Consider the following 8,272-nt stretch of genomic DNA (forward strand, 5'->3'; position numbering starts at 1 on the left):
GTTATCAATATGTCCTGGAAGGGCTGGGGATATGTTTAATAAACCTAAATAAATGAGTCTGTTATTTTCTTCTCTAAGATTTTGCAACCGCTTGAGGCCCTAAGTGAACAGGAACTAAAAAGCCTCTTGATGAAAGTGAAACTGGAGAGTGAAAAAGCTGGCTTAAAGCTCAACATTCAGAAAACGAAGATCATGGCATCCGGTCCCACCACTTCATGGGAAATAGATGGGGAAACAGTGGAAACAGTGTCAGACTTTATTTTGGGGGGCTCCAAAATCACTGCAGATGGTGACTGCAGCCATGAAATTAAAAGACACTTACTCCTTGGAAGAAAAGTTATGACCAACCTACATAATATATTGAAAAGCAGAGACATTACTTTGCCAACAAAGGTTCGTCTAGTCAAGTCTATGGTTTTTCCAGTAGTCATGTATGGATGTGAAAGTTGGACTGTGAAGAAAGCTGAGCACTGAAGAATTGATGCTTTTGAACTGTGGTACTGGAAAAGACTCTTGAGAGTCCCTTGGACTGCAAGGAGATCCAACCAGTCCATCCTAAGGGAGATCAGCCCTGGGATTTCTTTGGAAGGAATGATGCTAAAGCTGAAACTCCAGTACTTTGGCCACCTCATGCGAAGAGTTGACTCATTGGAAAAGACTCTGATGCTGCGAGGGATTGGGGGCAGGAGGAGAAGGGGATGACAGAGGATGAGATGGCTGGATGGCATCACTGACTCGATGGACATGAGTCTGAGTGAAGTCTGGGAGTTGGTGATGGACAGGGAGGCCTGGTGTGCTGTGATTCACGGGGTCGCAAAGAGTCGGATACAACTGAGCGACTGAACTGAACTGAACTGAACTGAGGCCCTAAGTGGGAGCAGCCTTGTGATGTGGGTATTACTGTGGTATGGTATAACTTTGTTCCATGCAGGCCATAGGCCATTCTTACCTGAAGAATGTCAGATAGACTTTTCCTAAACCCCCTTCCCGGCAATAATCCACTGGTCCAGGGCAAGAAGTATATACAACCCTCCAATGTTCCAGTGGAGTTTGGTGAAAGGGGAGATTCTCAACAGAGAAAGAAGCAGCCACGTGTTTCCTTTCCCCAGGCCAATGACATTTAGATTCTCTTTTCTTTACAAATGTCCTGTTTTTCAGTTTCATGATAATCATGTAGTGTACAGGGTAGGGGCAGTGGGAAGAGAGGGGTTAAAAATGACTTTAGGCCTCTGTATTTGACCTCTTGTGATTCCAAAGCTCCAGGGTCTGGTCTGTGATGAAGCCTGGGCCCAGCCAGAGAAGGTGCAGAGAACGTCATCCGTGCTGAGGGGCCCATTTGACCACAGGGGTCCCAATGTTCTACAGCCCTTTGATTCACAAAGGAGCCCAGAATCCTGACAGCTGTGGTCTCTGGACAACCTTGCACGTGACGTAAATGACCAACTCCTGGAACACCCTGCCCCATACTACAGTGCCTACTACTGACCCCCTTCTTGTGTGTGTATGTGGGGGTCCCCCTAGCTTCAGGGGGCCTCTCACAGAAATTTTATATCATTGGTTACTGTATTGTCCCATGTAGCTGATTTATATACACCTTGCCTCTACCCTGGGCAGGGTTCAGACATCCTTTCTCATTGACACATTGGTTACTATGCAATTTCTGATCCTTCCTGTGAACAATGTATCAGACCTCAGCTGGAATCAAACTCTATGCTATTGTTTCTATGGCATTTCTATCATGTGAAATTCTAGTACCTCTGTTTCAGAAACAAAGCATGATGTTCTCAACAATTAATGGTAAATCTCCAGCTACTGCAATACAGCTGAAGATAAGTGAAAAGTCAGAGCAAAGGCTTTGTGTGAAGATGGCAGGCTTTTTTCTCCTGTGTGTTCACCATGACAAGGACGCCTTTGCCAGGGCCTCCCAGGACCCAGGGGACCTGTTACTATCCCCACAGTCGACCGTTACAGAGTGGCCTGCTGTCTGAGATAAAGAGCCACCAGCCATCAGTGGCTCCCCCTACTCATGCCAAATGCAGCTCCTGGGACCTCCTTGCTTGGCTGGTGTCCCTTTGCCTTCTTTGTTTTTTTATTATTTGTTTGATGTGGACCATTTTTAAAATCTTTATTGAATTTGTTTTATGTTTTGTTTTTCTGGCTGCAAGGCATGTAGGATCTTAGCTCCCCAACCAGGGATTGAACCTGTGCCCCCTGCACTGGAAGGCGGAGTCTTAACCACTGGACCACCAGGAAAGTCCCCCCTCATCATTTTTCACAAAGAGTGACTTCACTTGGCCTGTTCTTTGTAGGCAAACATGCACAGATACTTTATTTTTATCTTTTTGCACCAAGACATCTGAGATGAAGACCTTTTTTTCACAAGAGTTTGAAGGCTCCTCATGTTGGTTCTGCAGGGAGCAGTTTCTCCAGCGGGACTGTTCCCCTGCTCAGAAGGCTGAATCCACAGGCTCACCCTGGCCCCATCCCAGCCTTCTTCCTCGGGGCCACTGGCAGCACCCGGGTTCCTCTCCGTCTGCTCCTCTCTACATGGCTCTCGGGTGTTCCTGGGTCACGTGACAGACAAACACTTTGAGAGGAATTCTCTGGGCCCCGAGCTCCCACTTGAAGTTGAAAAAGGAGGCTTAAGCGAAACTGCTTTCTGGGTGGCAAAACTGGTGTGAAAGTCGCTCCCTGGGCAAGACAACTCAGAGGAAACCCAACACTGAAGCAGGCCACGGTCATTTGCTGAAGGCCCTAAACATAAGCATTAATTTCTTTCTATCTCATTCTTGATTAAAACAAAGCCCTCTTCTTGTGCCCCCACCACTCTGGCACCCGTGACAATGACAAGCCTCGCAGAGAGCTGTGAATCGAGGGGCCCTGCCTGTCTTGGCCACACACCTCACTGGCAGGTCCTTTATCCAGGCTCAGGGCCAGGCCGGGTCTCAGCAAGGAGCTCCGGGTCACTGTGTAGGGGACTCCACAGCAACACCCCGCCTGCTCATTCAACACTGAGCCCCGCCTGTATGCCGAGCGCTCTGCTAGGGGCTAGGAGCACAAGGATACCGGACGTGGCCCTGGAGTCTAGGGACTGATCACTGATGGGCTGACAGGGCATCATTAGAGCCACACTTGCAATATAGTGAGTAAGGTCAGGGTGCTGAGAGCCCAGGGAGAGGCTCAGCCCGGTTCTCAGAGCTGGCTCTCTCTCATGTTCTTCTGGATCCCATTCCTGGCCTAGTGAGCTTCCCACTGCCCTTGACTTTAGAGAATTTCTTCTCTAAACCCGGCGCGGGAGGTGCGGAGAGCCACGTTACCTCCTACATACCAGACTTTCCCGTCGCAGATACCCGTCTCGGTCTCTGAAGATGACACGCTCCGCCCAGCTCAGTGGGGCCGTCTCCTCCATGCTGGGCCCTGTATGGCGAGTGTCTACTGTCTCCAGCACAGCGAATGGGTCTTCCTTCTGGCAGAAAGAGGTGCTAGCCTGTCCCAGCAGGGGTGTTGGGTACCGTATCAGCCTTCTCTGCTCCATCTGGCCCAAGTTCACTTTTACCTGGCCTTGTCACTCAGCACAGCAGCTGGAACTGGAGTTAAATCTACACATCCTCTAACAACAGAGCAAGAAGGTGTCCTCTGAGCCGCCTGTATGTCAGGCGTTCACCACCTCCCAGTGTCATAACACATGCCCATTCCCAGAAGTCCTGTGGGCGCCTGCCTCAGGAAATAATGGGATGTTCATAAATGGAACAACCTTCTGGTTTTGTGCCTGGATCTCCCTCAGCTCTCTGCTCTCAGAGAACTGGAAAACCGCAAGCCCCACGGCCACACAAAGGAGACTTTGCAGGGCCGACCTGATGCCAATGAGATTCGTCTTGCTGACCTCACTCACGAACCTCACCTGGCCTCCGCCCTGCTGCTCTCTGCCAGCCCCCCGCCCGCCACCCCCGGATGTTCTACGGGCCTTCTAATGTGCCTCCCACTTGGTTAGTTGGATTAGTCAGGGTTCTCCAGAGAAACAGAATCAATAGGACATCTATTTATATATCTATCTGTCATCTATCTATCTAGACATTTATCTTAAGGAATTGACTCACGTAATTACAGAGGCTGAGAAGCCCCATGATCTGCCATCTGGAGACCCAGGAGAGCCAATGAGGGCAGTTCCCTTCTGAGTACAGAAGACTGAGGTCCTAGCTATAAAACAGGCTGAGAAAGGATTATTTCTTACTCAGTCTTTTGTTCTGCCTAGGCCTTCAACAGATTGGATGGGCCCACCCACATTAGGGAGGACAGACTGCTTTACTCAGTCTACCTATCCAAGTGCTAACCTCACCTAAAGCACCCTCACACACATACCCAGAATAATGTTTAACCAAATTCAGCCGACCCTTGAATGTGGGTTTGAACTACATGGGTCCACTTACAGGAGGATTTTTTTCAGTAGTAAATACTGCAGTGTTATGCAGTCTGAAGTTGGTTGAATCTCCAGGTGCAGAACTGTATATACCAGGGCTGACTAGAAAGCAATACAGACTTTTGATTGTCCAGCGGGTTGGCACCCCTATCCCCCACATTGTTCAAGGGTCAACTGTAGGACTTCCCCGGTGGTATAGTGGATAAGAATCCTCTTGCTGATGCAGGGGACATGGGTTCGATCCCTGGGCCGGAAAGATTCCACATGCTACCGAGTAACTAGAGCCCACGTGCCACAACTACTGAGCCCGGGTGCTGTAACGACTGAAGCCCCTGCTCCTAGAGCCTGTGCTCTGCAACAAGGGAAGCCAGCACGACAAGAAGCCCAAGCACCACAATTAGCCCCTGCTCGCCACAGCTCGAGAAAGCCAGTGAGCAGCAGTGAAGACCCAATACAACCGAAAAGAAATTATTTTATTTTTTTTTAAAAAAAGAAGGGTCAACGGTCTCTGAGCACCCTGTGACCTAGCCAAGTTGACATAAGATTAAACATCATATTACCTGTCTCTGCAGTCTTCTTGACCCATCTCCTCGTTTTCTGGAGCACAGCTCCTTTCCTTGAGTCGTGTCAGATGTGGCCTGATCTCGTGGTAATAACTGACCTCTGGCTTGGCCTCAGGCCCTGCTCACTGGGGCCCTGGCCCCTGGCTCTTCGGTACCAGATCCCTCCTTCCTCCTTTGTCCCTGTTGGAGAGCTTCCTCCCACCCCACTGCTGTGGCTGGCAGTTTAAGGCAAAGGTCTTCCAGGAAGACATTTCACTCTCTCTCTGCTCAGCTGTATGAATCAGCCCATGCAGAGGGGTGGGGTGAGGGTGAGGGGCCCACACCTCCTCCTCTGCTCACTCAGGGTGTTTTGTCCCCTGACACCCATCTGGTAGGAGGGTACTTGTCCATACCCTCCTGGTCCCCTGTTATTCCAGGAGGGAATGCTGTATTTCTCAGATTCCCTCGAGCAGCCCTTGACTGTCTCAGCCCACTTCTGAGCTCATTCTCTGCTCAGAGCCCCTGCCCTAGCCTCTCCAGGCTCCAGAATCTCAGCCTGTTGCTCTGTTTGGTTAATGCCAAATAGGTGCGCAGATGAGTGGGGCTGTAGGCGTGGTTTGCTCGAGGGATAACGCAGGTATAAAGTCCCTGGCTGGCCCATTGCTAAGGAGGGACTTTTGGTTTCCCTTAAGAGGGGCTTTGGGCTGGTGGGCCTGGATTCTCTGGTTCAGCGATTTCCTAGTGATCCTGCCAGCCTTCTTTCCTTACAGGTTAAACTAGAGTCAAGGGCTCACCTACAGGGATATGGGGAATCACAGGAATAAAATAGCTAGTGTCTTAACCAAGCATTTTGAATGTGTTTATTTTATTTAATCCACACAATGATCCTAAGAGGTAAGTGCCATGTTCCTTCCATTTTTCGGACGAGGAAGCAGTTGCAGAGCTGGGTGGAAGAGCCATGAAATGAAGCCAGGCAGCCTGGCTACACAGCCAGCAGGTTTATCCTCCTTCCCAGGCCACCTCAGTGGGAAAGAACCCTCCTGCCAATGCAGGAGACGCAGGTTCGATCCCTGGGTCAGAAAGATCCCCTGGAGAAGGGAATGGCAACCCACTCCAGGATTCTTGCCTGGAAAATCGCACGGACAGAGGAGCCTGGCGGGCTACAGTCCACGGGGTCGCAAAGAGTTGGACACCACTGAGGACTCAACAACAACATGTGGTTTGCACTCAACTAACTCCTTCCCCTTGGAAATGCAACCCCCCAACAGCATACTTAAAATGAAAAACTTAAAAGATATTAAAAGGAAATTAATAATGAATTTATTAAGTTATTGAAAGCACTAAAAGGATGAAATAATTGCTGAAGAAAATTATGTAAAATAGAACAAACCAAGAAGTTCACATATATATATATATACACACATACAGTTATATGAAACAAAAAGAATTCAGTAGCTTGGGAGAGAAATGATCAAAATTGGAGATAATGCATGGGAGTTAATGAAAAGAAAAATAGTCAAATTAGGTAAATAGTATCAACTCTGGAAACATTTACTTTTCCCCAAATTTTTATTGTAATAAAATACACATAAAGTTTAGTGTTTTATCTTTTTTCTCACCATGCTGTGCAGCATGTGGGATCTTAGTTCCCCAACTAGGGATCGAACCTGTGCCCCCTGCATTGAAAGGGCAGAGTCATCACCGCTGGGCTGCCAGGGAAGTCCCCTCAACCATTTTTAAACGTGCAGTTCAGTGGTGCTAAATGCATTCACTGTGCTGTCAGCCATCGTCACCATCCACCCCCACAACTCTTTTCACCTTGTAAAATGAAAACTCTGCACCCATTTGTTACCAAGTGAAACTGGGGTCTGCTCGTCCCACATATAACAAAGCCAATCAATTGATACCGGCTTATGGTGAAGGAAAGTACAGTGTTATTGCAGGGGGGGCAAGCAAGGAGAATAATCAGCTCATGTTGAAAAGACCTGAATGCTGATGACTTTCAAAAATGGGTTTTCAAAGGCAACCTTGGTGAGGAATGCAGGGTGTACGATCAGCTTATGGACTTCTGATTGGTTGGTGGTGACACGGTGATGTTTCAGGAATTCTAATCATCACCTTCTGGTTCCAACCCACCTGGGGTCCACGTGCTAACCGTCAGCATGCAGTCGTCATCCCCCACCTCGCAGGGGTGAGGAGGGGTCTTAGTTTTTGCAGAACTCAAAGATAAGTGTCAGATTATTATCTATACCCTTTCAGGAGGAACTTGGGTCCTGTGACTGTTTTATGGTTAAAGTGTTATTTAAGCTGTTATATTCTTCTTCTTGCTTGACTGCTTTTCCTTTGTTTCTGCATTCCCTCACTTCCCTAGTTAGTAACTGAATGGGTCTACTCTTTGGAACTCAGGGAAGGCCTAGGAGAAGAAAGCTTTTTTTTTTTACAAACAAGAAATTGGGGACACAGAAAGACTTCTTGGGAGGGCAATGCAGGCTTCTGCTCAGTTTTATATTAAACAACTGTCCATTCCCTCCTTCCCTAGTCCCTGGCAATCACCATTCAACTTTCTCTTTCTGTGAATTTGACTAAGTAACTCATATAAATGGAATCATACGATATTTGTCCTTTTGTGGCTGGCTTATTTCTTTCAGCATAACGTCCTCAAGTTTCATTCATCCTGCAGTATGTGTCAGAATTTCCTTCTTTTTGAAGCTGAGTCATTGTACCACGTTTTGTTTATCTTTTCATCCTCAATGGACACTTGGGACACTTCCGTGTTTTAGCTATGGTGAATAATGCTGCTATGAACATGAGTTTACAAATATCTCTTTGAGTCCCTGTTTTCAATTTTGGGGGGCATATACCCAGAAGTGGAATTTCTGGATCATAATTCTTTTTTAATTTTTTAAGGAACCTCCATATGGTTTTCCACAGTGGCTGATTCCCCCTGACACGTGTTCCTGCATCTCCACACCCTCACCAACACTTGTTATTTTCTGTTGTTTTTATGGCAGCCTTCCTAATGGGTGTGAGGTGGCATCTCATTGTAGTTTTGGTTTGCATTTCCCCCTGGGTCAGGAAGATCCCCTGGAGTAGGAAACGGCAGCCCACTCCAGTACGCTTGGCTGGAGAATCCCATGGGCAGAGGAGCCTGGCGGGCTACAGTCCATGGGGTTGCAGAAGAGTCAGACATGACTGAGCACACATGCATGCAATAACTAGTGATGTTGCATATCTTTTAATATTCTTACTGGCCAACACATTTACTTTTAAAGGAATAAAGTAGAATTTTTAAAAAATCAGTTATTAAAACAGC

At 47.7% G+C, this 8,272-nt stretch overlaps 1 long non-coding RNA gene across 1 annotated transcript; it reads right to left on the reverse strand.

Moving 5' to 3' along the window:
• Positions 1-2,219: 2,219 nt before the first annotated feature.
• Positions 2,220-5,647, reverse strand: LOC112584971. Its single transcript, XR_006550940.1, has 3 exons — positions 4,978-5,647; positions 3,329-3,608; positions 2,220-2,564 (listed from the first exon to the last, which is right to left on the reverse strand). It is a non-coding gene; the product is annotated as an uncharacterized LOC112584971 (long non-coding RNA).
• Positions 5,648-8,272: the final 2,625 nt, after the last annotated feature.

This window comes from Bubalus bubalis, chromosome 5 (genome assembly GCF_019923935.1).
Source record: "Bubalus bubalis isolate 160015118507 breed Murrah chromosome 5, NDDB_SH_1, whole genome shotgun sequence".
NCBI classification, from domain to species: Eukaryota; Metazoa; Chordata; class Mammalia; order Artiodactyla; family Bovidae; genus Bubalus; species Bubalus bubalis.